The sequence below is a fragment of the Erythrolamprus reginae genome, chromosome 5 (assembly GCF_031021105.1).
Source record: "Erythrolamprus reginae isolate rEryReg1 chromosome 5, rEryReg1.hap1, whole genome shotgun sequence".
Lineage (NCBI taxonomy): Eukaryota > Metazoa > Chordata > Lepidosauria > Squamata > Dipsadidae > Erythrolamprus > Erythrolamprus reginae.
This window is the reverse complement of record NC_091954.1, coordinates 59529334-59551883: the sequence shown is the minus strand read 5'-3', so window position 1 is coordinate 59551883 and position 22550 is coordinate 59529334. Positions and strand designations below refer to the sequence as shown.

The window sequence follows — 22550 nt, the reverse complement described above, 5'->3', positions numbered from 1 at the left end:
CGCTTTTAACAAGGATGGATGTGGATATGGAGCTTCTTATTTTGACCACTTGTTGCCTGTTTGACAGGAATGCAGAAATCCAGCTGTGGAGGGATCCTGAGATGCCATAGGATTTGAGTTTTAGTAGTTTGTGAAAGAGAAATTGAAATTCCTCACAAAACCTCATTATTCGGGTTAAATTGCCATGTTAGCACTTTGTGATAAATAAGTGGATTTTAGGTTGCAGTTTGGGCACTCAGTCCCTAAAAGGTTCACCACCACTGAATTAGGATAACAATTAATCATGCAGACTTGGACAGATTTTGAGGTACAGTTCTGGTAGAGTTCTAAATTATTAGGAAATAATTTTCCCTGAATGAAGTGAAACTTCAAGTCTGAGTAGTCATGCATCAGATACAATATCCTTGATTCACAATCTAGTAAATTTTTCTCTTTTTAATTTTAATTTTATTGTACCATTCTGCTGCCCGGATAGTACTTCTCATAAGCCTTTTTGGACTCTAGGTGGAAGGAAACAGTGGGAATGACTCAATCAGTTTTAGCAAAAATGCCTTTTGCTTCTTCCAGCACATAGGGGCAATATCGAGCCTCTAGGAAGCAAAATACTTTCCTGTCCTTTGGCTTTAGAACTGCTGCAGTCTGTTCCCTCCCTCCTTCTCTCTCTTCACTCTCTGCAGCATTGTGAGATTTAACACTCCTACAAAAAGGAAAAGGCACCATACAGGAAATCTGGGAAAGCTGGTAAGGAATTTCTATCAGTTTCTAAAATGAGAATGAAAAAAAGCAGGATTATTTTGTCAGGAATCATTATCTGCTGCATGCTTTTATGTAAAGGTTGCAGACTTGGATAATTATCTGATGATAAGAGACACCTCCCCTTTCCCTGCCCTCTAGAGTGCTTTTGTACAGTTAATTAATGCAAACTTTCATGCAAGAAGGAAGTAATTATAACTGTGTATTCCCTTTTAATGATAGAGAAGTATGCAACCTCTTCCTTTCCAGGGAGACTCAATCACAGCAAATAACAGATGACTTACTGCCATAATGAAGTTGGCCAAATCCCCACATTCTAAAACAGCAACATTAGTTCTGAATGTAAAACCTTATGAAGATGATATATTAAGGTGACAGTTGAGGGGATGAGATTGCAACTGTGGAGATATTTTTTTTAAAGCTTCACCTTTGTCATCAGAAAAAAAAACTTAGAATGATAAAAAATATTTACATACTGGAGAAGGAAAATACATGTATAAATAGACTGTATTTGAACATGATGTGGGTGTACCTGATTAGGTGAGTGGCAGCTTGAAAGAAATGGAAAGCATTTTAAGTGTATATGTACATGCTGAAAAACCTGGATATGGGTTTCTTGAAAAAAATTAAGAGAAAAAAATCTTATGATATATTAAGAAAATCAAACTTTAAATACAAATTTAAAATTATGTCACAAAACTATACTGTATTTACTTTTAAATAATTTTCATTGGTAAGCATAAATTACTATTAGTGTACACTGTAGAAGTTACTGCTGAATAACATTATAATTATGTTCAACAGCTGCAGTTCTTTGCCCTGAATACATGGGAGTAAACCTTATAGTAGAATTTACTTTTGAGTAAACATCTTTGGTGTGGCTTAAATAGATGGAGCAGGTGATTGTAGATATGAGAATTGGCTAATATGAAGGAAGCTTGATTTTGAGAGTAGGGACAAAAGTTAATATGAACTCAAAACTGATTGATGTTTCAAGCCACATATTGAAGTTGTCCTTTTGAAGCCCATTTGTTTAGATTACTTAATGGATATTGAGATGGCAAAGATTATGCATAGTACTTGATAGAACAATGTTTTAAATCCACATTTGGATAGTTTACTATCAAAAGAACGCAAAAGCATTGGTAGGTATTGAACTAAACGGCACCGAGGCATGGCTGCGGAAAGAAAAAGGGAATCGAACAGACGCCGAGAGCTGCGTGAATATTGAGCGTTCTTAAGATATTTATCGGGAATAAACAGGAAAAAAAATACCCCCAGTTTATGGGTTCCCTTGCTTTGGAATGGGGGTGTTTGCAGGCATAGTGCTCGCCTGCTAGAATGGGGCAAGATGCATGTTGGCAAATTTGGGAGTGCACGGTAGGCAGTGCAATGCCAAATGAGACCTAAACTGTACGTGTAAACCCGCCATTACATTAGCCATTTTGTTCTAGTCGATATCGGAGCGGCGGAGGGAGAATACGGACCGCGAGGGCCACGTGAGCTTGAACGAGCGATAACGGCGTTGTGTGTTGTTTTTTTTTAACGCGCGTTTCACCTCTGGGAGGGTTAACGTTCGGCGCAGAGATGCCTGACCTGCGACAGCCACCCCGCCTTTAAAGATGTGCGGACGTATTTTCCCCGCCCTTGATCGATGTAGCTAGAGAATATCTGGCGAAAGAGGGCGTGGAAGCGGGCTCCACATCCTGGCGGAATGGGGGAATGAGGGACGAGGCGGGGAAAAAAGCAAGACGCTCTGCTGGCCGGCGTCGCCCCAAGAGGACCACCCTCCGGTTCGCTGGTCTCGGAGTCTCCGCCTTCAGGCGTCGTCCGTGCCTGCGGGGAGATAAGAAGCTGCCCGCTTTAGGCCGATTCCCTCCTCCGGCTGCGGAGCGGGAGAATGACTTGAAGCCCTCAAAATCTTTCATCTCCGCGGAGGGCCGCCTCCCATCTCAGCCTGCCCCGCCTGCCCCCATCTCTTTTCTTGAAGAATTAGAGCCGAGTTTGTAACGAGGACCCCAGCTCGGGGAACCGGTGTGGGCGGAAGGGGCGCTGCTCGTCAGCCTGGCCCGCGAGCCCCTTCCTGCCAGCCGCTGAACGGCCCACTCCGCCCCCTCGTGGCTTTGACCAGGCCCGGCCCTCCCTCCGTAGGAGGTGCTCTGCTCCCCGGCAAACCAGCCAGAGCGCCAGAGGCAGCAAGAGGGAAACACGAAGCAGCCTCTGCACCCCTTTCAGCCGAGGGAAAGAGGTAGGTGAGGCCTTCGGAGTAGGGGAGGCGGCGGGGGTTGGTTTGGTTTGGCTTGGGTTCTGCTGCCGTGGTTCTCGCCAATAATCCCGAATGAGGGTTTGAACGTGACTGTACTGTTGCTGGTTGTTCTTTTTTATTTATTTTTGCACTGCGTTTTGTTTGTGGTTTTTGGAGGGAAAGGTAGCTTAAGGGTGGGACAGATTCTCGGAAAGGCTTTGACCAAAAGAGAAAGAGATGAGAAAGGATAGCAGATAATACAAAAGGCAGAGAATCGGGAATATGTGGGTATGCTAAAACGAATGCAGGAGTTTCCATGGCAAAGAGCAGGAGCTGCTGGGAGGCTTATTTGCAGACAGAAGGAGTCGAATATACGCGGGACTGGGTGAGTATTTCTTACTGATACAAGTTCGTGTTTTTAAAGGATGGGAGACGAAGGGGGCAGTTCATAAAGCATCGGTAGAGTGAGAGCCATTTGCTTAACTATGAAGTCAACCTTCGCTTGGGTTGAAGTTTGTCACTGTTTTTAAGATGGTGTGACTAGCAGAGGATCTTCTGATTCATGGTTATTCTTAATACTGTTTTGCAGGGCTTGGGAGAGTTCAATTTTAGGTCGTTTCTATTCAGTAATTATGTGAAAGAGCATGCAGGGCTTTTAAGACGGGTTGCTACTTAGATTTGGGGATATTGCTCTACTGCTGCCTTGATCACTGTAATTTAGGCTTTATGTGCTAATTACACTTAGAGTCACCTTCATAAAGTCTTTATTTTGCAACTGGGCTACAATGTTTCATTTAGTGACTGCCAGTGTAAATATAAATTAGTGTTGTGTCTTATAAATTGCATTGGATTATTTATTGTGGTCAATATGCACTAAAAACGCAGTGCTGGCATGTTTACCTGTGAGATGGATTTTTTTACTACCTTTCCTGTTAATATTATTTTGCCCTACCGCAAGAAACTGGAATACAGTGACAATTCATGCTTTACTTCTTATCTGTACATAATGCACTGTTTACATCCTTTTAGGTTCTGTCCTGCACTTTTGTTTCTGGAATGTACTGTTAAGTAATGGAAGAGAGGATAATAATAATAATAATAATAATAATAATTAATAATTTATTAGATTTGTATGCCGCCCCTCTCCGGAGACTCGGAGCAGATGCTAGGTAACCTTCATGCTTATTTCTATGGAATATAATTGCCCAACATACCTCTGTACATATATGGCTGAGGTGCTGAAGTCCTTTTTAGAAAAGCAAAGACAGATCCACTAATTGCCCATTGAAGCTAGCACATTTTTGTACCAATCACTTTCCTCCACCCCTCTTTTCTTGAAAGTAGGCCCTGTTATATCTAATGGAGCATTCACATAAACATAGCATTCTGTACAACAGCTCTATCAATGCAACTTGATACATTTTACAGTACGTCTGATTACAAATTGTATTGCATGTCTAGGTTTTTTGTAGGTAATATAAATTAAATATTCGGTATTGGAACACAATAGTGTGAACATGCTATATAAATATTTTCCCAATTGACTTTTCCTAGATCTCAGTGTTTGAATAATATATATTTCCCTTTTACCATGTACAGTATTGTAAATTTGCTAGCATCTTACATTGGATAAAATTTCATAAAAGGCTGTCTTTTGTGACTTTTCAAAAAATATTTAGCTTTTTATATATGCCAACACTTCTTAGGATTGTATTTAATGTTTGTTTTTTTCAAGAAAGGGTGCCTGGTTTTCATTTACAGTATTTCCTTCTTGCCTCCTAAAAAGATATTTCTCAGTATTGGGGAAATAAAGAGATAAGATAAGATAGATAAACTAAACTTCATTGTCATTTTTTTACTGTAAGCACACTGATACAAAAATGAAATTACGTGGCCTGCTCTCAAAAGAAAGTTCTGGAATACCAAACTTATAAAGTTGATTTCTATGTTTTGTTGCAAATTAAAAATCACTGTTTCAAAGAACTAAAACTCCTTAGTTTCTTTTCTTTATGTTATTTAATAAAACGTTATCCAAGTTAAAGCTACAGACGTATGCAATACTTTTCATATACTTCATCTTGTGAAGTATTTGAAATACTACTTTTCTGCAGTCTTAGGCAGAATCAAAACTTAATCATTATTAACTTGATTATGATAATGAGAAAGTATCCAATGACTATATCATATTGAAATATTATAAAAACATTGTCAAGCAATTTTGCTTAGTTTACAATTAACATGAAAATATATAACAGAATGTCCATCCTGTACTTGGCTAATGGTTGTTTTAGACCTCTATTGGTTGTTTTAGGTCATAAGTTGTCTGCAGTAAACTAATGTGCTGTACTTACAATATACATCTTAACTGTGATTTATTCTGATAAACAATTTTCTGTTTGCAAATGCTGTCTTTTGGACCATGATATACATTATCGCTATTTTAACAAGCAGGATATAAACAGTAATTCAGAAATTACAGTTGTCCTAGGCTAGGTCAAATGTCTGTAGGTTGAAAGAAAGATCTCCCTAAAAGAGAGTGGGGGAGGAAGAGAGAGAGAAAGAGAGAGATAGGCAGGCAGGCAGACAGCCAGACAGATAGATGAAAGTAAAGTTTTGTCCAGAAAAAGTGTGTGAAATTGAACTACATTTTTTGTTTTTTCTATTGTAGAGAAATGAATTAACCTTGAGACACATAGTTTTACAGCCTGAACTTTGCTTAAAAAAAGAATCCAACTTTTTCAGAAACTAAGGCCTATAAATCACATTCCTTATTGTCTTTATGTTCTACATTTTGATAACATGCTTTTAATTAAAAAATAAAGACTACCTAGTTGAAAACATTTATTTAAATATAATTTTAGGGTGTTAAATAAGAGGTGCATAGCTTACATTTAATTCCATTGTATGCCTTACTTTTTGGATTCCTTCATAACAGTGTCTTGCCTATGTTTTAGTGGTTGGAAATATTAATAGAACTCCATCACTTAAGGATAGTTTTGGGAACCCTTGGAAGCTGTGAGTGTATCCTAAAATACTCTATACTGGGTTACAATACATTTACTGTCATAGTATGAAGAACTTGTTTCTAAAGAAAACATTCATATCTATCATGCATTTGGGTTTTCCATCATGACATGGAATCTTGCCAGCAATAGCACATCTTCAAATAAGTATTTTTTACAGCTTAAACTGCTGTTTTAAAATGCTTTTTAAAAGAATCTGTGATTGTTATAGTTTCAAGCTGCCAATTTTTGTGCTATGGTGAATCCAGATTCTTTTATTTACGTTGCAGATGCAATCCTGCAGATGTTCAAACCCCATGACATTGGCTGCTGGCCAAAATATGGCATTCATCTTTTCTCTGCAGGTGTCCACTATTGTTTGATGGGAACTGGGAGGGAATGGCAAAGGATGAATCGTTCTGTGATTGTTCTGTTCCTGACAGGTTTTTCACTAGTATTTGTTACTTCACCAGCATAAGAAAAAATAACAGTTAAGCAGCTGAGCACGCATAAGTAGCAGGTTCTGTAATGTATATCTTTGAACTTTTGAAAATAGTTAAAGTTACCATATATTTCATGGTTTGTGTATTTTTCATGATCCTGAGACTCTTATTTGTAATGTAATGTCTGAAATTTTTCTGCTTTATGGGTTGTTGGGTAGACTTTAGAAAATTCTATATTTTCAAATATAAAATTTAAACTTGAAACATCTTTAGACTTAAAAGTATACTACGTGTTAGCAGGGTAACAAATTCAAATGTCAATATCTTGATTTTTTTTAAAAAAAATCTTCAGTAACAATACTGTGACAGCTTTATCTATTATTTTTGTTTGCAAGTCGATAGTTCCCTTAACTTCTCCTATTCTGCCGCACGTGACTTCTTACATTTTTTATAAAAAATATATAATGGAGAAGTAATATATTCACATCAGAGGTGGGTTCCTCCTGGTTCAGATTGGTCTGCCCAAACTGCTAGCAACCCGTCGGTGATGCCACGATGGTGTCATGGAACCAGTTCGGTCAGTGTCATTTTGTGGGCATTGCCATCTTTTTTGGAATTTTTGAATTAAAAAAAAAACATTCTTTTCCTAAACACATCGCATAACAACAATCAACAAATCAAAACCAGCAAAAGAAGTAGTGGTTCCTTTGGTAAAGTGCGTGTTTTTTCCAGAGTACATTTGTGAAGACAAATAGGACAAAAGAATTACATTATAGTGATGTAACATGAAGTTTATCAAAGTCTAGATTACTTCACTCAGGCTATATTTATCCAAGAAAGATGGAAAATGATGAGCAACACTTCAAACTCTGCAGGTCATGAGAAGGATGTGCACTTTTTTAATCTGAAGGGAGAAAAATGCCTTGGCTTCAGTGTGGGTGAGTGAATTGCTAATCAGTGGCTCTTTAGAGAAACTGCATTTTTCCTGTGCTATCCCAGTAACTACATGGTCCCTGTAAAATATGTTCATCAGTTAAAGAAGTGTTGACAGCACTGCTAAGCTGTACACTTGCTTTGATGCAGTTGTGGCTATATGCAGAATAGGTTATGTGTCTGCTTCTAAACTGGGCAGCTACAATGTCTCAATCTCACTAGATGGTAAGTAATTGGTTTTGGTGTAGACCGCCAGTCTTTATCAAGAGTCTTAAATAATGTGTAGCATAGTGATGAAGGACTTCAAAGCAAGATCTGGAGGAGAGAAAGAAAAACTTTCACTGCTTCTTTTACTAATAAGTCACTCATAATTATTTTAAATAGTTTATTTTATTGATATGAAGGAGGAAGATATGTGAAAAGTATTTTTTATGTAATGCATATGTTTAAGATTCTACACATTTTTACATTTTGAATTTGCTTTAAAAGTAATGTATTTTTATTCATTTATTTTTATTTATTTATATTTATTTATTTATTTATTAGATTTCTATGCTACTCTTCTCAAAGCGACTCAGGGTGGCATACAATATTATAAATGCAAAAGAAATCTAATTTACTTTAAAAAAATGATACAAATTGCTAAAAGTGTTAAAAACTTCACATACAGACATATACATTCATCAAATTCAAACATTCATAATATCGGTTGGAGACAATCTCATCACTCACGGCCCCCATGCCCGCCGGAAGAGGTGGGTCTTCAGAGCTTTATGAAAGTCCAGGAGGGAGGGGGTGGTACGTATCTCCGGAGGGAATTTGTTCCAGAGGGCTGGGACCGCTACAGAGAAGGCTCTTCCCCTAGGTCCCGCCAGACACATTGTCTGACTGATGAGACCTGGAGAAGGCCGACTCTGTGGGACCTAACTGGCTGTTGGGATACATGAGGCAGACGACAGTCCCGAAGGTAGACTGGTCCTAAGCCATGAAGGGCTTTATAGGTCATAACCAGCACTTTGAATTGCACGCATAGACCAATTGGCAGTCAGTGCAGCTCACGGAGTGATATTGAAATGTGGGCAGATCTTGGTAGCCCCACTATAGCTCGCGCGGCTGCATTTTGCACAATTTGTAGTCTCTGAACACTCTTCAAAGGCAGCCCCATGTAGAGAGCCCCATTTATACCATTTAAGACAAAATAAATTGAAATGACATTTTAATCAAATCTCTCCATATCTGTTTGATTGGAGACAGAAAATAATTCTGTGAGAATAATTCCTATTTGTGAAGGAATCTCATTAAATAAAATAAAATTCTGACTTTTTCCATCTTACTTAAGTATTAACAGAGATAACGAATGGGAGATGTATCATCTATATATATTTATTCTTTAGGTGCCAGAACAAGAAAACAGTTAAACCTAAGACATTGTATTTAATATACAGTAGACCCCCGCTTGTTGCGAGGGTTCCGTTCCAGGACCCCCCGCAACGAGCGGGTTTTCGCGAAGTAGCGCTGCGGAAGTAAAAACACCATCTGCGCATGTGCAGATGGCGTTTTTACTCCCACAGCGCTAGCGAGGAGCCGAAGATTGGGGGCGGGGCGGCTGTTTGCCGCCGGCATGGAGGGCTTCCTAGCAGCCCCCCAAACCCGGGTTGGGGGTCCGGGGGGCGCTGGCTCTCGGCGCTTTCGAGCTGAGTCCGGGAGCGAATTCGCTTCCGGACTCAGCTCAAAACCGCCGATAGCAAGCGGCAAGGAACGGCTTGTCTCGGCGCTTTCGAGCTGACCGGACTCAGCTCGAAAGCGCCGAGACAAGCCGTTCCTTGCCGCTTGCTATCGGCGCTTTTGAGCTGAGTCCGGGAGCGAATTCGCTCCCGGACTCAGCTCAAAAGCGGCGAGAATGAACGGCGTGGGCGGGCGAAGGGCGGGCGGCAGCGAGGAGTTTGCGTGGGCGGTGGGGAAACTCCTCGCTGACGCCAGCAAGAGGGGGAAGACCCAGGGAAGCCACTGCCATCTACGCATGCGTGCCCGGCACGCATGCGTAGATGGTATTTTTGACTTCCGGGTTGAAAAATAGCGAAGTACCCTGTTCGCAATGGTTGGGGACGCAATAAACGGGGGATCACTGTAGTTTAATGTTGTTGAATAAGACAATGGTTTATTTCACACAATGCTAAGCTATAAATCATGGTTAATGAACCACATGTCTGAGTTTACATTTCTTAGCCAAAAAAAATCTTAAGGTGACTTATTAATCCATTATAGATCTTTAAGGAAAGTGATAGTCATAAAAGATTGTAGCACTCATTCATATTTTCAGCAATATAATTTGCTAAAAAGGTGCAAAAGACACCTGTGGATTAAGATTGTGATCTTCAGATTATACATCAACTCTAAGTGCACATTAATACCCTAAATCCGTGATAGTGAACCTATGGTACATGTGCCACAGATGGCACATAAAGCCATACCTGAGTGCATGCAAGCTGTTGCCCTATTCCAGCACCAACACGGATGTGCACGCTGGCCAGCTGATTTTTGGTCTTTTGGAGGGCAGGGGGGAGGCCATTTTCTCCCTCCCCAGGTTTCAGGAAAGCCTTTGGAAATTGGACCCAATGGGCCTATTGGAAGTTCGGAAATGGAAACTTCCATTAGGGTCCATTTTTCCATACAAAGCCTTTCCTGAAGCCTGGAGAGGGCGGGAAACAGCCCAAGGGGCCTACAGGAAGTTCATTTCCGAACTTCTGGTAGGCCTGTTGGGCTCGTTTTTCACTATCCACTGCCTCCAGAGGCTTTCCTGAAGCCTGGGGAGAGCAAAAAATGACCCCAAGGACCTATTGGAAATCCATGCAGAGGGGCAGTGCGGGGGAGATGTGTGTCCACATGCATGGGAGGAGGGCTTTACATTATGGGTGTGATTATATACACATGCAACCTTTTGGCATCCAAGCAAAAAAGGTTTGCCATTACTGTCCTAAGTGATAGACATCTTTGAGATTTTAAGTATCATTTGTGCAGGTGTGACGAAAAAAATATATAAAACTTTTCATTGTTGTTAGCTGCCTTGAAAAACATTTAAATTAACATGTTTACGCCAGTTTTAGAATAAAGAATGATTGACTTCAGTAGAGTTAAAATGCTAAACACTTTTTAAAGCCCACATAGTTCAGCATTTGGGAACCTACTTTAAATTTTTGGGGTAAAATTTGTTTGCATTTTTTTTAAGATGAAGACAAAATGGTAAATTGAAGTGAAGCTTTGCCACGTAGGATTCTAGCATTAAACATACAAGAACAGATAATCTTATTTTCCACCCTTGTAATGTAAATTATGTGTTGCTTCCAGTGACTTATATATTGAAATATACCAGTACTGAATAAAGTTATATATCCAATCCATGCTATTCGAGCTGAGATTTTACTAGGGAAAATAAATCCCTCTCATCAACAAGGCGACCTTTGAATATATTTTAGTTTTAGACCCTTTTGTACAAAATATTGCTTAACAATGTTACCTGCCTATAATTAAATAGTGGTTAATTAAAAGGGTATATTTGAAGTACAAAATCAAATATAATTGCTTTATATATTAAAGTTGCATATGGAAATAATCTATCCTTTCAATGGTTTATAGTGCATTCTATTCATTTATAGTGTAGGTATCATACAGACACACAGAGACAGAGTCACGCACACACATTTACTAATACACATCAAGGGTGATACTTGATTAATATAATTAGTTATAATTATAATTAATATAATATAATAATATAATATTATAATAAAAGTTATAATATAATTAATATAATTAATATAATAAGTTATAATTTTCTTATTGTTTAATTTGAAGGAACGTATATCTTTCAGATATATCTAAAATGAAAATAATTGTTGATGGTGGTAGAGAAATAAATTGAATCCGGTTGCCAATTTAATCAACTTTCCAAATAAATTCTAGGGAAAGTTTGAGTTCCTTGATAGCTATCTGGTAATTTCATGATTAGTTGTGATCTTGAGAAAATATTTATAAATCGTGACACTTGTTAGTATAGACAAACCTCTAAGACAGTGATGGCGAATCTATGAGCCATATCTGCTGGCACACGAACTGTTGCCCCATGTGTGTGCTAGCCAACTGATTTTTGGCTTGCACAGAGGTTCTGGCAGGGCGTTTTTGGCTGCCAGAGAGCCTCTCGGGGGATGGGGGAGGGAGTTTTTACCCTCCCCTGGCTTCAGGGAAGCCTTTGGAGCCTGGGGAGGGTGAAACATGAGCCCACTGGGCCCACCAGAAGTTGGAAAAAGGCCGTTTCCAGCCTCCAGAGTACTTTTCAGGGGCAGGGGAAGCTGTTTTCGTCAGGCATTGAATTATGGGTGTGGGCACTTGTTAATGTGAGATAACGCGTGCACACACTCTTTCGCCACCTGAGGAAAAAAAGGTTAGCCACCACTGCTGTAATATATACACATTTGTATAAAGATACATGCCTGTAAATAATTAAATGTTGGATTAAAACATATTTCTAATATAAAAATATTTTTCAAACTGAGTTCCAGTGTTTTCATGTTTCAGTTGATAGAATTGTAGCCTTAAAAACAGTTTTCTGTTTCTGGGTTATTTGTAACTTCCATCATATCATAAGCTAAAATCAGAAATAGGAAAAAAATGTTTAATTTATGTCAAACTGACTTATTCTCTTGAGCCATCTCATTCTCTTGGGCCAGCTTACTTTCTACCCAAGAAGAGAGAAAAGAGGATCATTTTGTACTTTAATTTAATTTTGATCTTAATATTAAAAACAGAGAGGTAACAAGCCTCTGTAATGTTAATTTAATAATCAGCCCAATTTATTTATTTGTTTGTTTGATTTTTTAATGCCGCCCTTCTCCTTAGATTCAGGGCGGCTTACAACATGTTAGCAATAGCACTTTTTAACAGAGCCAGCATATTGCCCCCACAATTCAGGCCCTCATTTTACCCACCTCAGAAGGATGGAAGGCTGAGTCACCTTGAGCTGGTGATGAGATTTGAACCGCTGACCTGAAGAAGAAACAATGTGTAAATTCTGGTGCCTTTATATAATTTATGTTCGTTCGTGTTTAATAGTTTATTTTTTTCCAAATCAAAACTCGGTATAACAATTTTTTTCTCCAGGAATGTCTCTTCCCCCCCCCAAACAATTCTTAATTATTGGTGTGAATAATTGTTATTTTCTCACCTCAGTTTATTTCACTAGATGAAAATTATTGCACAAACATTGTCATTTGCAAATAAAAATGTATTTGTAGTATTTATCATGTTTGATAAAATATTGGGTTTTTTTTATTACTATACAGTGATCCCCCGTTTATTGCGTCCCCAACCATTGCGAACAGGGTACTTCGCTATTTCTCAACCCGGAAGTCAAAATACCATCTACGCATGCGTGTATGGGCACGCATGCGTAGATGGCAACCGGGAGATCAGCTGCTGGGCGGCTTCCCTGAGTCTTCCCCCTCTTGCTGGCGTCAGCGAGGAGTTTCCCCACCGCCCACGCAAACTCCTCGCTGCCGCCCGCCCTTCGCCCGCCCACGCCGTTCATTCTCGCCGCTTTTGAGCTGAGTCCGGGAGCGAATTCGCTCCCGGACTCAGCTCAAAAGCGCCGATAGCAAGCGGCAAGGAACGGCTTGTCTCGGCGCTTTCGAGCTGAGTCCGGTCAGCTCGAAAGCGCCGAGACAAGCCGTTCCTTGCCGCTTGCTATCGGCGGTTTTGAGCTGAGTCCGGAAGCGAATTCGCTTCCGGACTCAGCTCAAAACCGCCGATAGCAAGCGGCAAGGAACGGCTTGTCTCGGCGCTTTCGAGCTGAGTCCGGTCAGCTCGAAAGCGCCGAGACAAGCCGTTCCTTGCCGCTTGCTATCGGCGGTTTTGAGCTGAGTCCGGAAGCGAATTCGCTCCCGGACTCAGCTCGAAAGCACCGAGAGCCAGCGCCCCCCGGACCCCCAACCCGGGTTTGGGGGGCTGCTAGGAAGCCCTCCATGCCGGCGGCAAACAGCCGCCCCGCCCCCAATCTTCGGCTCCTCGCTAGCGCTGTGGGAGTAAAAACACCATCTGCACATGCGCAGATGGTGTTTTTACTTCCGCAGCGCTACTTCGCGAAAACCCGCTCGTTGCGGGGGGTCCTGGAACGGAACCCTCGCAACGAGCGGGGGTCTACTGTAGGTTTGTATTTTCATTGTTATGCTAGAATCAATTAGAAAGAGTCATTTAGGCATTTGATTGCAATGACTTGGATAAACTTATTATTCCAATCTGAATTAGGTTTTCGTGTAGTTCTTTGTCTTGTAGTAATAGGAAATTCAGTTGCAAGAAAATAAAACCCTCAGGAAGAAAAAAAATACTTTTTTCCTGTGTGAATTTGTGCACATACCGATAGTCACAATATTATTTTTTTTCATTTTTCTGTTTGGGGCAAGCAAAAAAAAAAAGTTTTATTGTTGCCAGAATTTATGACACTTCTACTAATGGACAGTGCTGCACTCCATTATTGTTTTGACTAACTGAAACTCTTGTGCAGAAAATTTTCAATGTATGTGGAATATGGCTGAGTGTGCTGAGTTTGGAAAATGCATTCAAGAAAAAGGCCACTATCAATGCAAGAGGGAATGGAGGGATGATACTGGGAACAATGGAAGTGTGAAGCAGAAGGATATGCCTTGCTGAAAAATCGATAGGAACAGCTGAAAAAAATAAGAAAAAGTATAAGAAGTCAGGCAATTCAAAACTATGTCATGCTGGGGCAAACCAGATAAAAGGAGAGAAGGAAAGTTTATAAAACAGAGGTGGGTTCTGACCAGTTTGCCCGAACCAGTAGCAATCCACTATTTATGTTACAATGACATCATAGAACAAGCTCTGTTGGTGCCAGTCTGTAAACGTCGCCATCTTTTAATTTTTTTAAAAAAAAATTCCCAGTTTTTTTCTTCTGTGCATGCGCAGAAGCCAGGTTTCCAGCACCACGCATGTGTTGCCATCTTGTTTTCAGCTTTTTTGTCGGGGGGGTTGGGGATTTTTCACCACTGTGCTATCATTAGTTAACCTATAACTTATTGGAATATTGTAAAATACATTTCATATTTTTATTAATGTTTCATTCTTCAATTTAAATGGACTTGCTAATAATATATAATTGTCATAACTGTTAATAATTGACTGACATTTTGAAACTTCAGGGAAATGATTACTAACCGTAATACTTTTATATGACAGAATGTTTATTTTTAACATTAACTTCCTTGTGCTTAGAATACTATGTATTTTTATATAGTCTTAACAGGTGATAGCACCTTTTAATTGGTGATGTTGGAAGATAAGCAGGATCAGACATGATTGGTAATTGTATAGGGGACCACCTAAAAATCCCAGGACAGTGGGTTAGACTGGGAATTGTAAATAAATATCCTGGAAGCAAACAGCAACAAGTCACTTGTATAGTACATCCAGGAAAACTGAATAATGTGGTTGTTAGGAATTGACTAAGAACTAATACCTTCTTTAACTTTGTAATCTTTTTATTATAGTAGTTACTGAACCTATTCACTGCTGCCTCTGGAGAGAAATTGCTTCTCAATGCAATATACTTAATTCAAGTGTAGCGCAAATTAGAGTCAAAAACAAGTGAGTTTGTCTGAAGCTTTTCCTGTTATAGTCTAGGATCTTGCATATTCTAAAATATACACAATTCTCATTCTCTCTCTCCTTCATATTCATGTCCATGTTTATACATATAAAGTGATACCTCGTCTTACGAAGTTAATTGGTTCCAGGACGAGGTTTGTAAGGTGGAAAGTTTGTCAGATGAAACAATGTTTCCCATAGAAATCAATGGAAAAGCGATTAATGTGTGCAAGCCCAAAACTCACCCCTTTTGCCAGCTGAAGCGCCTGTTTTTGTGCTGCTGGGATTCCCTTGAGGCTCCCCTCGCTGGGAAACCCCACCTCCGGACTTCCGTTGCCAGTGAAGTGTCCGTTTTTGCACTGCTGGGATTCCCCTGCAGCATCACAAAAACACGGAAGTCCGGAGGTGGTGTTTCCCATGGAGAGGAGCATCAGGGGAATCCCAGCAGCGCAAAAACGGGTGCATCACTGGCAACAGAAGTCCGGAGGTGGGGTATCCCAGTGGTGGCAGCTTGGGTTTGTAAGGTGAAAATAGTTTGGAAGAAGAGGCAAACAAAATCTTAAACCCCATGTTTGTATCTCGAAAAGTTTGTATGATGAGGGGTTTGTAAGATGAGGTATCACTGTACCTGTTATCTTGTACATATTTGACAAACAAAATAAATAAATGAATAAAAATATTCTCTAGCAGCCATAACATATCTAAATCCTTAGTTCTCTAGTGTGCTGAGCTGATAATCCAAAAGCATGGGTTAACTCTGCCCTTCTTCCCACAGAGACTTTAAACTTTGTAGCCACACCTCTCTTGATTGTATCCCAGTTTCAACTCAGTCTATGCCCAAGAGACAGACATTCTTGGAGAAGAGCAAAAAAGATGGGGTTAAAGGTTTTTGGATTCTCAGCTTTTTCGGTAACAGAGTTGTCCAGGTGAGCCTCACAGCCACAGCAGCAATAATCAGCTGATTGGTATGAGAGTGCCAAAGGGTTTAACAGTAAATCAGCTGTTTTGGGGAAACAACGTGGTGCTAGGGGCACGATACAGCCGCTTCAGGAACCAGGCAAGTAGCACAAATTACAGGCGAGGATTGTAGCTGCTTCAGCAATCAGCTGTTTTTAGCAAAGATACAGCATTGTGTAAATCAGCTATATTTTGGCTACTAGGGTGAATTTAGCTGCTTCACATTTTTTTAAAAAGCCCCAACAATTCAGCTGGCTCTCCCGTTTGATTGGCACAGCAATTGCAACAATAAGCTCAATTTAGCATTGCCATAGATCAACAACTAAGTTTGAGCCGGAATAGCTATAGAGCAACGTGGCCGGAGCCTTTGTTTGGCTCAAGGCCCCCCCCCTCTTTAAACGGATATGATGTTCGGCATGCTTTTCAGAGCAAACTCTCTGGTGCCTCTCCAGCAGGGGAAACAAAGGATGGAGGATGCTACAACATCAGAGAACCATCAGATGGTTCACACGAGTGGGAAGAAAAGTGGGAGCAGTAAAGTCCAATATTAAGCAGAAGCATGCCTCAGCATCAAAAGCGGGCTGCAAAGCTGATGCTGTCTGAATAAAGGCATTCCAACATTCTCTAATGCTGAGGAAAAAGATGCCCGAAGACACTAAAAGGCCCTGGAGAAAGAGATTTCCAAGACTGAGGCAAGCTGAAAGAAGGAGAGAGATAGATCCCTCAGGCAAATTCCTTCACTTGTCTGATCCAACCAGTAAATAGGAGACTATCAGCCTGCCAGATGGTGCCAAAGAACAATCTCTACAATTACCATTTGTAAGAAGAAGCTTTGATTATCCTTTTGCACCACAGGCAGATAGACTGCAATCAGAGAGTCATTGGGATCCAAATCTAAAACACAGGCAGTCTTTTCGGCAAGAGATCCGACAAGAGCAACTCTCCCACCAGGGTCCAGGGTCCACACAAGGTACTCCAGTCCTTACACTCGTGGAGGCCTGGGCCATTACAAGAGAATGTGGCTTCGAGGAACGCTCACTTTCAGTTGCAGATGGCACAAAGACGGTGGTCAGAGGATGATCTGAGGAACAATATCAACTGGCTGGAATTTAGAGCAGTATATATGGCCCTCGTTTTGTTCCAGGACAAGATCTCTGGCCATCATGTCTTCATTACGATGGACAATGTAACCATCACAGCACACATCAGTTGCCAAGGGGACACCCACTCCATAGTCCTCAGGCGAGAAGCAGAGAAACTGGGCCTTTGGGCAGAGAAATACCTTCTCTCCATCAGGGCGGAACATATTCAGAGACAATGAATGTACAGGCGGACTGGCTCAGCAGGACCACAGTTGGCCATTCGGAGTGGCTACTGCATCCAGACTTGTTCAGGGAACTGTCAGAATGGTTCATGACTCCTGTCCCAGACCTGTTAGCTACCCGGTTAAACAATCACTTGCTGTTCTCAACACGGGACAAAGGGGAGCAATGCACTATCCACTCTTTGACCTTGAGGTCTCTTATATGCCTTTCCCCCTCCCAGATCCCTGGGTTTTTCAGGAAGGTATGGCAAAAAAACCAGAGGTATTGTTCCTGGCCCAGATGACCGTTGTTTGCGGACCTAGTCAATCTGACTGTGGCCAAGCCATGGAGAAATCTTCAGGACAGAATATCCCTCAGTTGGGTCCATAATCCACCCATAAACGCAATGGCCCCAACTGACCGTATGACATTTGAGCGGATGTTTCTGAGGCAGAGCAAGTTCTCTACCAGGGTGATCTGGCTAATCTAGGCCTGTAGCTGGTGCTCCAAGGGCAACATTAGCCCCACCTCGGTATCAGTTGCCCAAATCCTGGAATTCCTTCATGATGGGCTGGACAAAAGTCTATCCCCCAACACCATATGTAGACAAGTGGCAGCCCTCTCGTCTGTATTGTCATGGGGATCTGGAGTCCCCCTCACATCACCCCATCATTTGCAACTTCCCTCTCCCTTAGAGAGGGAGCCACTGAGAAGGCCTGCAAGAGAGGCATGGGTTCAAAGCTTAAAGGACTCAGTCTCTGTGGGAAGAAGTGTGGAGTTAATCCACGCCGAGGAGGAGCATATTAGGTAAGACCAATGTCCCTTCTATGCAAAATAAGAATTTAAATCACCCTTGCTCTGATTTATGAGCATGTGCTGAATCAGGGGCCTGCAGTTAGCAGCTTGAATACATTATATAAAGACATATTGAAATTAAATGCATTATTACAGCCAAACATTCTTCTTAACAATATTGAGGTATAATGTTAAAAATGTATAATCTGAATATGCCCTTTGTTAACATCCACCACTAGTTGCTAAAAAGCTTAATCAGAAGTATTTAACCATTAGAGTATTGTACCATCCCTGAGAAAGAACAACTGTTTATCCTTGGAGATTTTAATGCCAGAGTCGGAGCCGATTATAGTTCTTGGCCTACCTGTTTAGATCAGTTTGGCTTTGGAAAGATGAATGAAAATGGCAATGTTAATATATAAAAAGCTGGTAAAATGTAAAAGCCACCAGGTGGAAATTGTATTATTCCCTGTACATTGGAACTGAAAGAAATGGAATTTGTTAGAAGCTTTATTCTCATGATGAATGAAATGACATTACCTTCTGTCAGCCTTACATATTTGTAAACAAGCTGTGGCTGTTTGAAGAATCTTTGAATTAATAAAATTTAGTTTTGTATTCAATAGACAAGTATGAAAACAATTGCTCACAAGTTCTTGGCATAATGAACAAGTAGTATGATGAACAACACATGTGCCCCTCCTAGACGACATTTAATTGTTGCCAGGAATACATTTTAAACATCAGGTTTCCTTTCTTTCTCTCTGTAATTTGCTTGGAACTAAATTAGAATTAATCCTGTCCAGATCACCTGATATATATTGTGCTATTAGTAAAGTGGTTTTCTGATAACATATTTTTTGATTGAGAATGATGAGAGAATTGTTTAGTAATTGCTACATTTCAATTAGAGGCCAATAGTATAGTGTAGTGGTTGTCAACCTGTAGTCCAGGGCCCGGGATGGGATTGATACCAATAGGTCCATGAAGTCTTCAAAAAGTACTAACGATTTAAATCTTGAGTTACAACTTGGGGATCCATTGTCATGATCCGTTGACACAAAAAGTATTTAAAAGGGGCCATGGTGAAGAAAAGATTTGAGAACCACTGGCATAGTGGAAACATGTTCCTTCCATTGAAATCAGTAGGTTTTACAGTGGTCCCCCGATTATCGCGAGGGTTCCGTTCCAGGACCCCTCGCGACAATCGATTCTTCACGAAGTAGCGGTGCGGAAGTAAAAACACCATCTGCGCATGCGCAGATGGTGTTTTTACTTCCGCCGCAGCAGCGAGGAGCCGAAGATTGGGGTTTCCCCGCCGCCCACGCAGATCTTCGGCTCCTCGCTGCTGCCACGCCCGCCGCTTGTCCGCCGCCTGCCTGCCCGCGCGCCCGCCGCTCGCCCGCCCTTCGCCCGCCCACGCCGTTCGCTCGCGCCGCTTCCCAGCTGAGTCCTGAAGCCAAACGGCAAAGGCGAACTTCCGCGTTTGGCTTCAGGACTCAGCTGGGAAGCGGCGCTGGGGTCTTACCGGCCGCCCACGCAAAGGGGAAACCCCGGCTCCTCGCTGATGCCCGTCGCTCGCCCTCCCGCCAGCAAGAGGGGGAAGACCCAGGGAAGCCGCCCAGCAGCTGATCTGCCCAGCGGGGAACGCAAACTCCACCATCTACGCATGCGTGGCCATAGAAAAAAAGGGCGCGCATGCGCAGATGGTGTTTTTACTTCCAGGTGGAAAAATCGCGACATAGCGTTTAGCGAAGATCGGGATCGCGAAACTCGGGGGATCACTGTATATGTTATTTTACAGCCATTTTATGAGTTATTACGTGAATGTATGACTTATACTGCTGCAGCTCATTCTAAATGTTAAGAATTTAATATAATTGAAATTTTATATTAATATAGAAAATAACATAGGTATAATTTCAAATTCAATCTGGCAAATTGTGAAACACATAAATGAAAACCTGGATAATTGTTTAGCAATTGTAGGAAAATAAATAAGAAAAAGTAATAAATAGAAAACTGGTATTGCATTATGTTTTCAATGTTACTTGAAATTTATTATCTGATTTTGTCTAATGCAAAAGAATTGAAAGGACTCCTTCCTCTCGTAAAGCTTTATCAAAACACAATAAGTGAACGTTAAAAGACAAAGGAGGGCAAAATCATGGCATTGATTACAGTGTTGCTTGACTTTGGTTATTTTGGTCCATGTAATTTCTATCTATCCCCACTCCTTTCTGAAGAATAAATAGACTTTAAAAAAATCTTCCATATATAAAAGAAAGAAAAAGGGCAAGAAGACTGCTTCTCTGTACAAATAAAAGAACAACTTCATTTCAGATCTTAAGAGACCTTTTACCTTTTCAAGGACAATTTGATTTCAGTGAAGTGGAGCTATTGTTCTATAATATCTGATCTTGTACATCAGTAGTTTGTGACCTAGAGGTTGAAGGATTTTCCATTAAAGACTTGTTTATTGAGATACCTTGTACTATTTGAATTCTGGCAAAATTTCCTCCTAAGAGAAGAAAACCTGTAGAAAAATCTGTTATCATCACTATTTGTCTTATATATAAAATCAAACACAGGTAATCTTCAACTTATAACAGACCTATAATTTGTTTAGTAACTATTTGAAGTTGGAACAGCACTGAAAATAGGGACTTATGACCATTTTTCACATCATCATTGCAGCATCGTGATAGACAGTTCTAATGTTCCAAAGTCATGTGATCACCTTTGTCAAGCAAAGTCAATGGGGTAGCTAAATTCACTTAACAGCTGTATTACTAACTTAACAATTGTAAATTCATTTGATAGCTGTGGCATGGAAGGTTGTAAAATGGGGTAAAACTCATTTAACAACTGTTGCTTAGCAATGGACTATCTGTACTAAAAGAATTCTCTTCAATAGTTCCTCATCAAATTGAAGTGAGTAAAGCAAGGCTTTCTAACAATTAGATCAATTTAAGAGTAAAACCCCTTTTCAAAAGACAACTGGACTTTCTGCTTCTTTTTTATTTTACGATGTTTCACTTCTTATCCAAGAAGCTTCTTCAGTTTTTACTGAAGATGTTGGGGAATGGAAAGATTTATAGAAACATAGAAGACTGACGGCAGAAAAAGACCTCATGGTCCATCTAGTCTGCCCTTATACTATTTCCTGTATTTTATCTTAGAATAGATATATGTTTATCCCAGGCATGCTTAAATTCAGTTACTGTGGATTTACCAACCACGTCTGTTGGAAGTTTGTTCCAAGGATCTACTACTCTTTCAGTAAAATAATATTTTCTCATGTTGCTTTTGATCTTTCCTCCAACTAACTTCAGATTGTGTCCCCTTGTTCTTGTGTTCTCTTTCCTATTAAAAACACTTCTTTCCTGAACCTTATTTAACCCTTTCAAATATTTAAATGTTTCAATCATGTCCCCCCTTTTCCTTCTGTCCTCCAGACTATACAGGTTGAGTTCATTAAGTCTTTCCTGATACGTTTTATGCTTAAGACCTTCCACCATTCTTGTAGCCTGTCTTTGGACCCGTTCAATTTTGTCAATATCTTTTTGTAGGTGAGGCCTCCAGAACTGAACACAGTATTCCAAATGTGGTCTCACCAGCGCTTTATATAGCGGGATCACAATCTCCCTCTTCCTGCTTGTTATTCCTCTAGCTATGCAGCCAAGCATCCTACTTGCTTAGTGCCCGACCACACACACTGCTCACCCGTTTTGGGACTTATACTCCTTGCAGGCAGCTGGCCATTTGCCTTCTTTTAGTAATAAACCTGTAGGTTTATTTGTGTTGTCAGGGTCACCTAAGTAGTCCAAATGAGTGTGGAGCCTTCTTAGAACTGTAGAAAGGACTGTTGTAGACTGGAGATAGATGATGTTGTATCTCTCCCCCTCTCTTGAGAGAGAGGTCTGTTCAGTTTTGACATAGATGGCCTCTTTGATCCCTCTTTCAAACAAGTGGTCATCTCTGTCTAATATGTAGACCTTGCTGTCTTCAAAAGAAGTAATATGTAGACCTTGCTGTCTTCAAAAGAAGTGGACTTTGTCTTTTAAATGCAGATGGACTACTGAATCTAATCCTGACGGATTTGTTCTCCTGTGTTGTGCCATGTGTTTATGTTTTGGTTTCCCAATGTACAAATCTGCACATATCTCACTGCATTGTATTGCATATACCAGAGTTCCCCAATCTTTCTGGGTTGATGGTCTGGGAGGGCGGGACGGGCACCTTTAGGCACGCACGTGGAAACAGGGTAGCGAGCCATGAGTTGGGTGTGTGCTCGCAGCAACACTAGCACCTGAATGACATTCACAGCAATGCTAGCGCCTATGGGATAATAATAATAATAATAATAATAATAATAATAATAATAATAATAATAATAATAATAATTTATTAGATTTGTATGCCGCCCCTCTCCGAAGACTCGGGATGCTAGCTCTAGGAGGAG

At 40.6% G+C, this 22550-nt stretch overlaps 1 protein-coding gene across 5 annotated transcripts in view; it reads left to right on the top strand.

The window, feature by feature from the left end:
• Window positions 1–662: 662 nt before the first annotated feature.
• The window catches only part of ADD3 (adducin 3), an 86883-nt gene continuing 64995 nt past the window's right edge, over window positions 663–22550 (top strand). The window contains exon 1 of one of the 5 annotated variants that reach the window (XM_070752728.1): window positions 663–741. The gene's annotated coding sequence lies outside the window, so the exon portion shown is untranslated. The other 4 variants (XM_070752727.1, XM_070752730.1, XM_070752729.1 and 1 more) reach the window with 4 other exon arrangements.